A 15,933-nucleotide genomic window follows, 5' to 3' on the forward strand; every position below is an offset into this window, starting at 1 on the left:
GCTGGTTGGTTTAATATAGGACGTGCTCGGGTCGCGCCCGTTTAGCTTCTGCCTGTCTTCCATCCCAGGCTGTCACATATTCCTGTACATAGTGGTTCTTAGTGGTTCTGCTTTGAACTTAAGTCTGTAAGTATTCATACCCTTTTATTTGTTATATGTCAAATATGTTACAGTTCTTTCCATAGAAATACATGTAATAGAGCTTTATACGCCATGGACCTGGAGGTGTGCATTTTCAGTAATTTGATGGACAGCCAAGGTTGAGAACCACGGCCTCAAAAGTGTGCATATCCAAACTTAAACTGTGTCTTTTAACTCCTTAAAACCTGACAGGCATCTTGGTCAGAGTTTGGGGGTTAGAAACAATGTGTGTCGTAAAGTCAGTTGAATGGATTGCAGCTCATCTAGGGTGCCAGCAATAGGGCTTGGAGCGGGGCATGTGTTCCCAGCCAGAGACTGAGGCAGGGTCCTGGCAGTGAGAGCACCAAATCCTAACGGCTAGACGTGTGGTCAGTGACAAAGGCCCTGGCGCTTCTGCTTTGCAGAGAAGAATTGCCCCAAAGAAGGAAAGTAGTGAAGCAAATAAAGGATTTAATAGGAGGAAAAAGAATACAGTACTTGCGGATAGACACACAGGCAAACTGAGAGTGAGTCGCTGTCACACCCTCAAGGTAGTTAGAATTACTTTTATGGGGCATTTCTTCTGGGTTTCCGTTGGCCAGTCATTTTGATTCTCCTGTTTCACAGCACATATTTGGTATATCTCAGGATCCACCCACGCCTGCACATGCATCTCTTAGCCAAGATGGATTCTACTGTAAAGGCGAGTTGGTAGAACAGCTCTTGACATCACTCCCGCTTTGACTTCTAAGGAGCCTTTCTGTGCATGTGTGGTCAGGGAGGTCGCCTGACTTTGAGAAATATGTGGTTTGGGCAGGGCCCAGCCTCCTCCTGTAATTGTCTTGTTCTCATCTTGGAGTTTTTCAGTCTACAGGGAATGAATCTCCAATCGCCTGGGCCTATCTACCTCCTGCCTCACAGCCAATGTACATTTTTTTTAGTGAATTAAAATAGAATACAAAATGTCAGTGCATTTAGCATAGTAAAGGTGAGAATTGTGAAAGGTCTATGTGTGTGTGTGTATATAGATGATGATATTTATCCTCCAAACTTAGGCATTTTGAGAGTGAAAGGGGGTACAACTAGAAGACCAAAGGTGTAACTGAGGTTGTGACCAATCAGGACATATGGTCATCTATATGTGAGTACTCAGAATATAAAGTGTATCACAGACATTTCCATTGTCTGCAGCTGTCTTTGTCCAGAAGTCCTTAATGGATCACATCCATTGCAGTGTAAAGCCCTTCAAAATCCAATGTTATCCAGTCTGGCTTAGTATCAAGAGTTTACTCACTGCTTCCTTGACATTCCTTTACTTCTGGTTGCCCTCTATAAAACTTTCTTTTCCCCTAAAGCACAGCCATCAGTCACCTGTAAAGTCAGTTCAAGCCACCACTACCTCTCCTTGGTGTCACATGGCATCACAATAGCTCTCCCTGCGCAGAACAGGTGCTCCTCATTTTTTATGAATATTTATATATTTGTGTGAGAATATAACCCTCAGTGACAGTGATAATTATCTCTGGATGGTGAGTTTACTAGTGTCGATTTCCAGAGAATTTGCATCACATATAATCTGGAAAAAAGGGAAAAGAATTGTATTTAACAGCAAAGGAAAAATTCCATTTGTCCTTCCTTTCTGTAGTCTAGATCATAGTCTTCTAAACTTCTTACGTAGATTTTTAGTTTTTTTATGTTGAAGTAATTTTAGATGTATAGAAGTATTGGAAACCAGATATAACATTGTAAAACTTCTGTGCTTTAAATAGCACCATCAAGAAAGCAACAGGACAGCCCACAGAATGGGGGAAAATACTTGCAAATCATGTATTTGATAAAGATTCAGTATCCAGAATTGTTGCCCAGATGGCTCAAGCAGAAAAGAATCACCTGCCATGCAGGAGATGCAGGTCCAATCCTTGGATCGGGAAGATCTCCTAGAGGGGGAAATGGCAACTTACGCCAGCATTCTTGTCTGGGAAATCCCATGAACAGAGTACAGTCCATGGGATCACAAAGAGTTGGACACGACAGCATGCATTCAGTATATATAAAGAACTCTTGCAACTCAATAAAAAAGATAAACTGATTAAAAACTAGGGAAAGGATTTGAGTAGAAATTTCTTCAAAGAAGATATAGAAATGGTCAATAAAGCACTTAAAAAAGTTCAACATCTTCTCCTCTGTATGTGTCTTACCTCTGTGTCCAAATTTCCCCTTTCTATAAGGACTCAGTCATTGGATTAGGACTCACCTAGTGACCTCATCTTTACTTAACATCTGCAAAGATCCAAATTTCAAATAAAGGCACTTTTCTTAGGTACTGGCATTAGAACATCGACATCTTTTGGGGGGACACAATTCAGCATATAACAATGGATGAACTTTGAAAACATGCTAAATGAAAGAAGCTGGTTACAAAAAACTTCCATTTCCATATGATTCCATTTGTATAAAATATCCAGAATAGGCAACTGTATTGAGACAAAATACATTGGTAGTTGCCTAGTGCTGAAGAGGATTAGAGGAGTTATTGCTAGTGGTTAAATTACACATTTGTGGGCTTTTCAGGTGGCACTAGTAGTAAAGAACCTGCCTCCCAATTCAGGAGATGTAAGAGACATGCGTTCAATCCCTGGGTCAGGAAGATTCCCCTGGAGAAGGAAATGGCAACCCACTCCAGTATCCTTGCCTGGAGAATCCCATGGACAGAGGAGCCTGGTGGGCTATGGTCCATAGGATCACAAAAAGTCCGACACGACTGAAGCATTTTAGCAGGCAGGCAAAGCTGTTTGAAATATAATAACAGCAATACACAGAGTTCTTGTATACCTTTCATCCAGCTTTTAATGTTCACATATTACATAACTAATTGAGAAAATTAACCCCATACAATATTATTTACTAATTTACAGACTTCATTTAAATTTCACTGTCCCAACTGTGTCCTTTTTCTGGTCAAGGTCCAATTAAGGATCCCATGTGTTTTTTTCCTGTCATCTTAGCCACCTGCAGTCTTAGACAATTCTTTAGTTTGTCTTTGTCTTTGATGCCCTTGACACTTGAAGAGTATTGGAAAGTTATTTTGTAAGATGTCCCTCAGTTTGGGTTTTCTGGTTGACGAAATTAAGGTTATGCATTTTTGGCAAGACATACTACAGAAGTGATGTTGTATCTCTCTTGGTGTAGCATATTACAGGTATATAAAATTGATGTCATTACTGGTTAAACCTGGTTATTGTGTTATTTATCAGATTTCTGTACTATGAACTTAAAATTTTTCTTTATAAATTAATAAGTAGCCTGTGGGGAGAAAATTTAAGACTTTGCATTTACCTTATTTTTTAAAATCAGAATTTCATCCAGTAATTTTAGATTCCATTCTTGCTCACAGCATTTATTAATGTGGTATATACCAAATGGTAATTTTCTTTCTACCTTTGTTAAATGGAATTCTACTGTAAGGAATAGCTGTGTCCTTTCTCCTCCATTTATTTACAGACAGTCCCAGACTTAACAGTGATTCAATTTATAATTTTGTGTTTTGCAAAAGCAAAAGTTGAGTACAAACTGTACATGGAATTTTGAACTTTGATCATTTCCTGAGCTGGTGCTAAGTAGTGCGATACTCTTGTGATGCTGGGCAGTGACAGTGAAGCTGTCAGCCACACAGTCAGAAAGGTAAACAACTAATTCACTTGCACCCATTCCATACATCCATTCTGGATCTTTACTTTCAGTATAGTATTCAATAAAATACATGAGATATTCAATAGTTTATTATAGGTTTTGTGTTAGATGACTTTTTCCAACTTTAGGTTACTGTGTAAGTGTTCTGAGCACACTTAAGATAGGCTTGGCTGAACTGTGATGTCCAGTAAGTTAGGTGTATTAAATGTATTTTCAACTTATGATGGGTTTATCAGGACATAACCTCATCATGTGTTGAAGATTTGTGTTTGTTTATTCAGTTGTTTTATATAACAGTATGGACGCATGGATTTTTATTCTATCAATTTTAATCCATTAGTGTCATCATTTATTATGCTGCTCACACTGTCCCCAATTTGGCCATTGAGACCTTGTAGGGAGCCTCTAAGATGGCCTCCAATAATACCTACCTCCTAGTATTCAGGCCCTTTTGAAGTCTCTCCTTGAGTGTGGGCTAGATTTAGTGACCTTTCTAATGAAAAAAGAAGGTGATGGGATGTCACTGCTGAGATTAGGTGTAAGTAAAAGACTGGCTTCCATCTTGAGCAGACACATTCTGCTTTCACATTCTCGTATTCCCTTGCTGCTTCAGTTCCTTGCTGTGATGGAAACCAGCTACCATATTGTTAGCTGCCCTATGGAAAGACCCCTGTGCCATGGAACTGAGAGAGGTCTCCTAGCAATAGCTAGTGAAATACAGGTCCTTGGTCCAGTAACCCACAAGGAACTGAATCCTGCCGACACCATGTTAGTGAGCGTGGAAGTTGATCCTTGGGATGATCCTGGCTGACAGTTTGATTGCAACCCCATGGAAAACTTTGAGCCAAGGCAATCTGTATTAGTTTGCTAGGACTGTTATAAATACCACAGACTGGGTGGCTTAAACAGCAGGAATTTGTTTTCTCACAGCTCTGGAGGTTAGAAGTCCAAGATCAAGGGTCTAGCTGACTTGGTTTCCGGTGAGGGCTCTCTTCCTAGTGTGTAGATGGCCTGCTTCTCACTATATGTTTACATGGTCATTTTTTGGTGTGTGTACATAGGGAAGCGGGCTGGGTGGGGAGAGTGCTAGTTCTCTGGTGTGCTTTATATAAGGACATTAGTCCTATTGAATCAAAGCCCAATATATGACCTCATTAACTTTAATTATTACTTAGAAACCCCATCTCCCAGTATAGCCACACTGGGGGCTTCAACATAAGAACTTTGGGGGAAAATAAGTAAGGACCAAGAAAGAGGCAACTTAGCAAGACAGAAAACTTACAGACAATAACTACTGCAGCCAAACACGGTGGGATAAAGTGGGCCCTTATCCCCCTCAGCATAGGTTGAATGGGGAGCCTAGACTTCCATGATTGTCTTGCTGATATGATTTCAGAAAAGGCTAAGAGGAGCTGGGATTGTCATGGTCACCCAGTGGTAAGGAGACCTTTCTTCTATAGTGTTTTTGAAAGTAATGTAGGGAACAATTGCAGGGCATTCTCCCCCACCCCCAAACTGGCACTTGGTATTAGGGTGCTCCTGAGAAACTAGAGGGAGGTGGAAAGAAGAGGAGATTGACCAGAAGCACTAAGGGCAGGAGAAGATTGATATCTTAAACTCAAGCGTTCAGGCTTGAACTTTTGTTCTGTTCAGGCTCTTGATAGATTGGATGGTATCCACCCACTTTGGGGAGGATCATTTATTCAGCCCACCAATTCAAGTGCTAGTAATTGCTTCTGGAAACACTCTAACAGACATCCAGAAATAATCTTTAGCTATCTAGGCATTCTGTAGCCTAATCAAATTGAAACATAAAATTAATTAGCATACTCTCCCAGCCAGGGTGGTGGACTTTCACCTCCACTTGGCAGAAATGGGGTGAGGTCTGCCTTTCTGTGCTGATGTCAGAGGTGCCTGTAAAACAAGATTTAAGTAGGATCCCAGCCTTATAATGTAGTAATCAAAAATGTCCAGGGTACAACTGAAAACCACTGATACCAAGAATCAGGACTATCTTAACCTGAGTAAGACAAGACAATTGTCTTGATAAAGAGATGGGAATTGTCTGACAAAGGATTTAAAGCAGGCATGATAAAAATACTTTAATGAAAATTTATGAAAATGCTTGAAACAAAACTTTAAAGTCTCAGCACAGAAGTACAAAATATAAGGAGGAATCAAATGGAAATTTTAAAACTGAATAATACAGTAAAGGAAATAGTAAGCTCACTAGATGGACTCAACAGCAGAGTGGAAACAATAGTGAAAGGATCAGTGAAAGTAAAGATAAAGCAATAGAAATTAACCAGCAGAGAATAATAGGTTGGAAAAAAAAGTAAATAGAGCCCCAGGGATCTGTGGTAGTATAACAAATGATCTAATATTTATTTCATCTGTGTCCTAGAGGGCGAGGAGAAAGAGGGTGGGGTTGAAAATCTATTTGAATAAATAATGGCTGAAAAAAATAACAAATTTGGTGAAAGACATAAACCTACAAATTCAAGAAGCTGAGCTAACCCCAAGTAGGATACACCCCCCAAAATAACTTTCCAAGATGCATCATAATCAAAATTCTGAAAAGTAATGGTGAAAAATCTTGAAAGCTGAAAGAAAATAATACTTTACCTATAACTGAAAAGCAATTTGAATCATAGCAAGTTTCTTACCAGAAACCAAAGAGGCCAGAAAGAAGGGGCATCACATTTCCAAGTGCTGAAAACAAAGAACTGTAATTCAGAATTTGATATGCAGTGAAAATATTCTTCAGGAATAAAGGGTGCCGGGAGCCAGCTCGCGAGATCCCACCCATGGCAAGGTCATGAGGAGAAGGACTGATTGAGCACGGCTTCTCAGCCCTCAGGGATTCTCGGGAGGCTGCCTCAGCACTCACCTTAAAGATGATATCTGTCTTTCTGATGTTTGCTACAATAACCCTCTTCTTATTTTCTGTGACTTAGACAAAAGGCTTTTCCTGATTCTCTTCTAAAATAGATCAATCTGAAACCTCAATCGACAAGGCCCCTGAATGGTAGCACCCTAATAAAATTATCTAGGATACAGAGTATACTAATCCAAATTCCTCTTGCTGGCATATTGGTTTGTTTAATAAATGTACCTGTGCCTTTGGAGCTAATGTGCATGACTGCTCCTTAACAATAAAACAGTATTGAGAGCCTCCACACAGAAAGCCCCAATGGGCACAGAACCCTTCGTAGGAAAAAAGGCTTATTAGGAAATATAAGAAATATTGCTTTCTATATTTACTCGCTATGTTTTTGCTCTTAACGTATTTAGCCTATATAATGAAAGCATAATAGAGATTTATAAATAGAAGTTTAGCTTTAATACAAATAATAAGACAATTGTTGATTTAACTGATGATTCTTACTTAGAGCTGACCTTCAGCTTGCTGTTCTATGACTTTATGGAACCACATTCTTTTCTGTTAAGCTCAAGGCATAGGATAGATTACCGAAAACAGGTTTTACCTTGAAACTTTCTGTTAATGAATTCTTTCCTGCTGTGCCTGATACAAAAGTGTTCTGGCTGATCAACCCTTATCAATAAAGAGTCACAAGATGTTAGCAGGCCCCCAGGCCAGAAGATGATGTAAACAAAATGAACTAAGATATGCAAACGATGTCGATAAGGGTCAACACTGTTGACCCATTAAACTGATTTGGTATGACTCTACACTTTACATTTGTTTCTATGTACCACTAAAGATATAAAAGCTGTCTTAAAAACAATAAAGTCAGAAGACACTTGGAAACACCGAGACTCGCTGTGTCTTCTCATTCGCATCGCCAACACCGTCCATCCTGAGGGAACCCCTGGACCTGCTGGAGCTGGACTCCGGCGAAAGGGGTTAGATATCAAGACATTCTCAGATGAAGGAAAACTAGAAGGATTTGTCATCAGTAGATCTACCTTATTTTTAAAAAAGTAAAAGACCTGACGGAGGTTCTTGAATTGGAAAGGAAATGATAAAAAGAGAAAACTTGAAACATTAGGAAAGGAGATTGAACAATACAAAGAGTAAATATATTAATACAGTGGAATTTTTTCTTAAGTTTTCCAAATTGTATTTGACTGAAGCAAAATTATAACATTGTCTGATAGTAACTACCATACAATTGCACTCATTTCACATTCTAGCAAGATAATGCTCAAAATTTTTCAAGATAGGCTTCAATAGTATATGAACCAAGAACTTCCAAATGTACAAACTGGATTTAGAAAAGGCACAGGAACCAGACATCAAATTGCCAGCATCCGTTGGATCATAGAAAAAGCAAGGGAACATCTCCTTCATTGACTATGCTAAAGATTTTGACTGTATGGATCACAACAAACTGGAAAATTCTTAGAGAGATGGGAATACCAGACCACCTTACCTGTCTCCTGGGAAATCTGTTTGCATGACAAGAAGCAACAGTTAGAACCAGACATGGGACAATGGTCTGGTTCCAAATTGGGAAAGGAATACATCAAGGCTGTATATTGTCACCTTGTTTATTTAACTTATATGCAGAGTACATCATGAGAAATGCTGGGCTGGATGATTCACAAGCTGGAGTCAAGATTGCTGGGAAAAGTACCAGCAATCTCAGATACACAGGTGACGCCGCCCTAGTGGCAGAAAGTGAGAAACTAATGAGTCTCCTGAAGGTGAAAGAAGAGAGTGAAAAAGCTGACTTAAAGCTCAACATTCAAAAACCGAAGATCATGGCATCTGACCCCATCACTTTATGGCAAAAAGAAGGGGGGAAAATGGAAGCAGTGACAGATTTTATTTTCTTGGGCTCCACAGTCACTGTGGACGGTGACTGCGGCCATGAAATTAAAAGACCCTTGCTCCTTGGAAGAAAAGCTATGAAAAACTGTATCAAAAAGCCGAGGCATCACTTTGCTGACAGAAGTCTGTATGGTCAAAGCTATGGTTTTTCCAGTAATATATGGTTGTGAGAATTGGACCATAAAGAAGGCTGAGTGCTGAAGAATTGATGCTTTTGAATTGTGCTGGAGAAGACTCCTGAGATTCCCTTGGACAGCAAGGAGATCCAACCAGTCCATCCTAAAGGAAATCAGTCCTGAACATTCATTGGAAGGACTGATGCTGAAGCTGAAGCTTCAATAATTTGGCCACCTTATGGGTAGAACCAACTCATTGGAAAAGATCCTAATTAGAGAAAGGAAATGTCTCAAAACTCAGAGACTGGCACCAGGCCCCTCACCCACAACATGCATTTTGAGGTAACATTGGCACAAGGTGAGTTGTCCTGGGCCATAAAATGATTGACATGAATCTTGAAGAAAGGCAAGTTTCCAAGCAAATACAGTCTCATTAACATAGCTTAAGAGAACATTTGCATGGGTAAAATATACTGGTTTGTCAAGTGGGTTCTGAGTCTTAGGCGAACAACGTGAGATAGAGTCTAGAGTAAATACATAGTTCATTAACGTAGCTTAAGACAAACGTTTCCATAAGAAAAACGCATTGGTTAGCTCAAGGTTTGAGAATAGTTAAGTTCAGGTGGAACCAGGTGTCTTTATGGCAACACAGAATTTTAAAAGAAACCTTTTTTTAAATTCATATAAAGAAAGGGAAAAAAAATCTAACACTTGTAGTCTGTTTCCTCCTGCTGCTTATGAGAGAGATAAAAAATGTCAGAGAGTTGCAGCCTATTTCTTCCGTTTGGAGACCCCTGGCCTGCCTTCCTTACCCTCTCCTTCTCCCCTTTTGTTTCAGGAGAATTATGTTGCCTAGGGAAAGGGGCGTCATTCTCATTCTGTAACTGCTTCCAAGCTGATAAGGGGTGTCGTCCCTAAATTGGTGAGGCAAGATACTCTCCTAACCCTCATATTTAAAGTGTCTGATCCAGGGACCCAAGTAATAGTTGGAGGGAGCTGCCACAGTTGCAGGAGTTTGAGCAACCATTTGTAACTTAAAAGCTGTCATACAACTAGAAACAAATCCAGCTGCACAGTTACAGATGGAGGGAGAAAACAGCAAAAACAGAGCAATCGAAATCATTACAATTAGGATAGTTTTCCACCGTGGGGAACTAGATAATGTCTCCCAAAGTGAGGCAGTTGAGGCTTCAGGAGTATCCATGGCCCCAGTCATCTTGGTCATGTGTTTAGTAAAATGAGTAACATTAGCGCTCATATCAGGAATATATGTACAGCACTAGGTATGAATAATGGCACAAGTTCCTCCTTGTGCAGCTGTCAGAATAAGGCCAATCTGTTTTGTAAGACCACCTTTCTAATTTGTGCTTGTTCAGCATTAAGAGCTGAAATAGCTTTTTCAGAATCTTGTAAAGCCTGTTGAGTCAAGTTAGAGCATACATTTGAAGCATAACATCTGTAGTTCCCAGAGAGGGAACAAACACTGCAGCCAAATAATCATAGCAGTGAAATACAGACCTTGCCCTGCAAGTTCTAAGGTGGGGTAAATTAGCAGGATTCTCTGGAAGCTCTGAAAATATGAAGCCCTGTGTAAAAGCTAGACCAAGGGTGCATCTCCCTATTCAGCCAGGGAGAAGCCATGCCCATAGGTAAGAGCCACATATCCAGTAGGTCCCGTTTGGAGCAATCCAGCATGACTGAGATATCCAGTCCCAACTAGTGCCTGGCCAGGCAAAGGGAGGACCTGAACTGGGATTGGAAAACACGGAAATGATTACATTGCATATTTTCTGAGCAAAAATCCCAATTGTTTCCAATCATTGTAATTAAGTTGTTGGCTAACTTCTGGGGATGGCTCTATTTGTTCCCAGCATATGGGGGAGCTAGATATTAGACGTCCCTTTTCAGGAGCCATATAACCTCATCGCATATTTGGTAAATGTCAGGTAAAAAGCAAACAGATCTAGACCCATTTACCTTCTTATGTGTAGCAGAATAGTCATTAAACCAAGACAATGTATAATCAAAGTTAAAAGTCACATTATGTCCATCGCTAAAGTGCAAAATGTTGCACTTTTTTTAGGATAATTAGATGTCATCACATTAAGAAGAGGCATCACATATGATTGTTGTTGTTGAAGGTATTCACAGACTTGGAGAAAGTCCTTTCCTAGAAGTGGAGATGGCCAGTACGGGAAGCCTTCCACTGATGAAGAGGGGAGCGCTCCACAGACCCAGCAGTTAGACCAATTGTGGAATGCAGCGTAGGAGTGAGCCCAGGACAGGAAGGCATTGTCTTGAGGATCAAACGGCAGATTTAGGATTTTTGGAATCAGCAGAAGCAAGCTCACATAGATTATCAGGCTCGTCTGAAAAGTACAAAGTCAGAGCCTAGAAAGTAAAGACATAAAATGACATCACTTAGTTCTGGTCAGGGTACCACCTCTTAAATCAAGTGTGATGCGCCCAGGAATCAATTCCTGGCACTTCAACAGCTGTGGGAAAAGAAAGAATAACCTGGTAAGGGCCTTCCCAGAGGGGCTCAAGGGGTTGGCCCCCAGATCCCAATGTTTTTATCAGGACCTCAGTTCCTGGTTCAAACAGAGGCTTGCTTGACCCAGAGGCTGGGTCAGGAGTCACCTCCCAGAGTTCTGCTAATGCCTGTCGAAAAGCTGAAAGCTGAGGTACATAATTAGTTAATTCCAAGGCCTCAGGGTGTATAACAATGTCTGTGCGCAAGAACGGAGAAGGCAATGGCACCCCACTCCAGTACTCTTGCCTGGAAAATCCCGTGGATGGAGGAGCCTGGTGGGCTGCAGTCCATGGGGTCGCTGAGAGTCGGACACGACTGAGCGACTTCACTTTCACTTTTCCCTTTCGTGCACTGGAGAAGGAAATGGCAACCCACTCCAGTATTCTTGCCTGGAGAATCCCAGGGACGGGGGAGCCTGGTGGGCTGCCGTCTGTGGGGTCGCACAGAGTCGGACACGACTGAAGCGACTTAGCAGCAGCAGCAGTGCGTAAGAAAGGCTGTCCATAAATACATTCGAAGAGGGACACTCCCTCCTTTTGGGGGGCAATTTGAGCCCTCATTAAAGCTATGGGTAGAACTTTTATCCAATTGTCCTGCGTTTCTTGAGTTAATTTGCACAGATGTCGCTTAATAATGTCATTAGCTTTATCAACCTTTCCTGAGGATTAGGGTCTCCAGGAACAGTGTAAGTGATAGTCTATTCCTAGAGCTTTAGACACCTCCTGAGTTACAGCAGCTTTAAAGGCAGAGCCATTGTCACTCTGAAGGCTCTATGGCAGCCCAAACCTGGGGATAATTTCATGGATTAAAATTCTTTAACCTCTATAGCCTGTTCACTACGACAGGGAAAAGCCTCATCCATCTGGTAAAGGTATCCACCCAAACTTGTAAGCAAGAATATCCATTTGCTTTTGGCGTATGAGTAAAAGCAATTTCCCAGTCCTCTCCAGGATACTTTCCACTTTGTTGTAACTCAGAATTTTGTTAGCTTTTCAGTCTTTGGGTTATTTTTCTGACAAACCTCACATCTTTTGATAATGTTCTTTAAAGTTTTCATTACATTTTCACCTTCAAACACATGAGAAGCCACCTGGTAAGTACTCTCTACACCTAAATGAAAACTCTGGTGTAAACCCTTAAGAATTTTCCATTGACCATTTTCAGGAATTATTAATCGTCCATCCTTGGACTGTAACCATCCTTTATCAGTAATCTTTGCTCCTCTGTTCTCATATCTTTCTAATTCTTCCTCAGTATTTGTGGTTTTTCCTGTTCCACAAGACCTGTCCAGATCAAAGGCATCTGCAGTGAAAGGGTTTCGGAAAGTGCCACTTTTCTGGCTTGACAGCCAGCCAGCTGATTGCCTTCGGCTACTTTACTCCCGTCCCTGCTGTACCCTTTGCATTGCATAACAGCTAATTCTTTTTTTTTTTTTTCCTATAGTCCAACTCTCACATCCATACATGACTACTGGAAAACCATAACTTTGACTAGACGGACTTCTGTCAGCAAAGTAACATCTCTGCTTTGTGATATGCTGTCTAGGTTTGTCATAGCTTTTCTTCCAAGGAGCAAATGTCTTTTAATTTCATGGCTGCAGTCACCATCTGCAGTGATCTTGGAGCCCAAGAAAATAACGTCTGCCACTGTTTCCAATGTCCCATCTATTTGCCATGAAGTGATGAGACCGGGTGCTATGATGTTAGTTTTTTGAATGTTGAGTTTTATGCCAACTTTTTCACTCTCCTCTTTCACCTTCGTTAAGAGGCTCTTTTTTTTTTTTTTCTGTCTCGCATATAGGGTTACCATTATCATCCTTCTAAATTCCATATATATGCGTTAGTATACTGTATTGGTGTTTTTCTTTCTGGCTTACTTCACTCTGTATAATGGGCTCCAGTTTCATCCACCTCATTAGAACTGATTCAAATGTATTCTTTTTAATGGCTGAGTAATATTCCATTGTGTATATGTACCACAGCTTTCTTATCCATTCATCTGTTGATGGACATCTAGGTTGCTTCCATGTTCTGGCTATTATAAACAGCGCTGTGATGAACATTGGGGTACATGTGTCTCTTTCAATTCTGGTTTCCTCACTGTGTATGCCCAGTAGTGGGATTGCTGGGTCATATGGCAGTTCTATTTCCAGTTTTTTAAGGAATCTCCACACTGTTCTCCATAACGATAACCCTATATGCGAGACAGAAAAAGAGACACAGATGTATAAAACAGTCTTTTGGACTCTGTGGGAGAAGGTGAGGGTGGGATGATCTGAGAGAATAGCATTGAAACATGTATATAATCATATGTGAAACAGATCGCCAGTCCAGGTCCGATGCATGAGACAAGTGCTCAGGGCTGGTGCACTGGGATGACTCAGAGGGAGGGGATGTGGAAGGAGGTGGGAGGGGGGTTCAGGATAGGGAACACATGTACACCTGAAAAGTTGTTGAACCACAGAAAGACGGCCAGGATTCTTGGCCTCTAGAGGAGAAGAATTCAATACGGGGCCAGAGACGAGGATGGATCGCTCAGAGCTTTGGTGTGATAAAGTTTTATTAAAGTATAAAGGAGATAGAGAAAGCTTCTGACATAGGCATCAGAAGGGGGCTGAAAGAGTACCCCCCTGCTAGTCTTCAGCTGGATGTTATATAGTCACTAGCAGTTTGTTAATGAAAGAAACTCAGAATGGCACCAGGCCCCTCATCCATAAGATGTATTTTGGAATAATCTGGGCACCGGACATCCCGGGTCATAAAACGATTGACTTGAATTTTGCAGAAAGGCAGATCATGCAAATAGTTTCATTTACATAGATTAGGGTAACAGTGTCTGAGTTAACATACTGGATTGTCAAGTAGGTTCTGAGCCACTAGGTGCAAGACAGCGTTTTCGGGTAAATGCACAGGACATTAACATAGCTTAAGACAAACATTTCCATAAGAAAAATGCATTGGTTAACTCAAAGTTTGAGAATAGTTAACTTCAGGTGAAACCAGGTGTCATGGCAACACAGTATTTTAAGAGAAACCTCTTTTAAATTTGTCTGCTGCTTCTGCTAAGTCACTTCAGTCATGTCCGACTCTGTGCGACCCCATAGACAGCAGCCCACCAGGCTCCGCCGTCCCTGGGATTCTCCAGGCAAGAATACTGGAGTGGGTTGCCATTTCCTTCTCTAGTGCATGAAAGGGAAAAGGGAAAGTGAAGTCGCTCAGTCGTGTCCGACTCTTAGCGACCCCATGGACTGTAGCCTACCAGGCTCCTCCATCCATGGGATTTTCCAGGCAAGAGTACTGGAGTGGGGTGCCATTGCCTTCTCCATTAAATTTGTCTAGAGAAGGGAAAAAGTATCGCTAGTTTGTTTCCTCCTGCCGCTTAGGAGAGAGAGAAAATGTCTGACACTTGCAGCCTATTTCCTCCGTTTGCAGACCCCTGGCCTTCCTGCCTGTTGCCCTCTCACACTCATGGCTGATTCATATCAATGTATGGCAAAACCCACTACAATATTGTAAAGTAATTAGCCTGCAATTAAAATAAATAAATTAATTTAAAAAAATAAACATATGGGAAAAGGACAAAAAGAAAAAAAAGAAGCTCTTTTGTTCTTCTTCACCTTCTGCTATAAGGGTGGTGTCATCTGCATATCTGAGGTTATTGATATTTCTCCCGGTAATCTTGATTCCAGCTTGTGCTTCATCCAGCCTGGCATTTCACATGATGTACTCTGGATGTAAGTTAAATAGGCAGGGTGACAATACACAGCCTTGACGTACTCCTTTCCCAAATGGGAAAATGACACAACCGCTGTGGAAAACAGTATGGTGGTTCCTTAAAAAATTAAACAAATTTACCATTTAGGCCTTACAAATAGCTGAGAAAAGAAGAGACGCTAAAGGCAAAGGAGAAAAGGAAAGATATACCCATTTGAATGCAGAGTTCCAAAGAATAGAAAGGAGAGATAAGAAAGCCTTCCTCAGTGATCAGTGCAAAGAAATAGAGGAAAAAATAGAATGGGAGAGACTAAAAATCTTTTCAAGAAAATCAGAGATACCAAGGGAACATTTCATGCAAAGATGGGCACAATAAAGGATAGAAATGGTATGTACCTAACAGAAGCAGATGAGATTAAGAAGACATGGCAAGAATACACAGAACTATCCAAAAAAAACCTTCATGACCCAGATAACCACGATGGTGTGATCACTGACCTAGAGCCAGACATCCTGGAATGCGAAGTCAAGTGGGTCTTAGGAAGCATCACTACGGACAAAGCTAGCAGGGGTGATGGAATTCCAGTTGAGCTATTTCAAATCCTCAAAGATGATGCTGTGAAAGTGCTGCACTCAATATGCCAGCAAATTTGGAAACTCAGCAGTGGCCACGGGACTGGAAAAGCTCAGTTTTCATTCCAATACCAAAAAAGGGCAATGCCAAAGAATGTTCAAACTACAGCACAATTGCACTCACCTAACACACTAGCAAAGTAATGCTCAAAATTCTCCAAGCCAGGCTTCAACAGTATGTGAACTGTGAACTTCCAGATTTTCAAACTGGATTTAGAAAAGCCAGAGGAACCAGAGATCAAATTCCCAACATCCACTAGATCATTGAAAAAGCAAGAGAGTTCCAGAAAAGCATCTACCTCTGCTTTATTGACTATGCCAAAGACTTTG

Source organism: Giraffa tippelskirchi, chromosome 9 (assembly GCF_054371585.1).
Source record: "Giraffa tippelskirchi isolate mGirTip1 chromosome 9, T2T-mGirTip1v1.2.pri, whole genome shotgun sequence".
Lineage (NCBI taxonomy): Eukaryota > Metazoa > Chordata > Mammalia > Artiodactyla > Giraffidae > Giraffa > Giraffa tippelskirchi.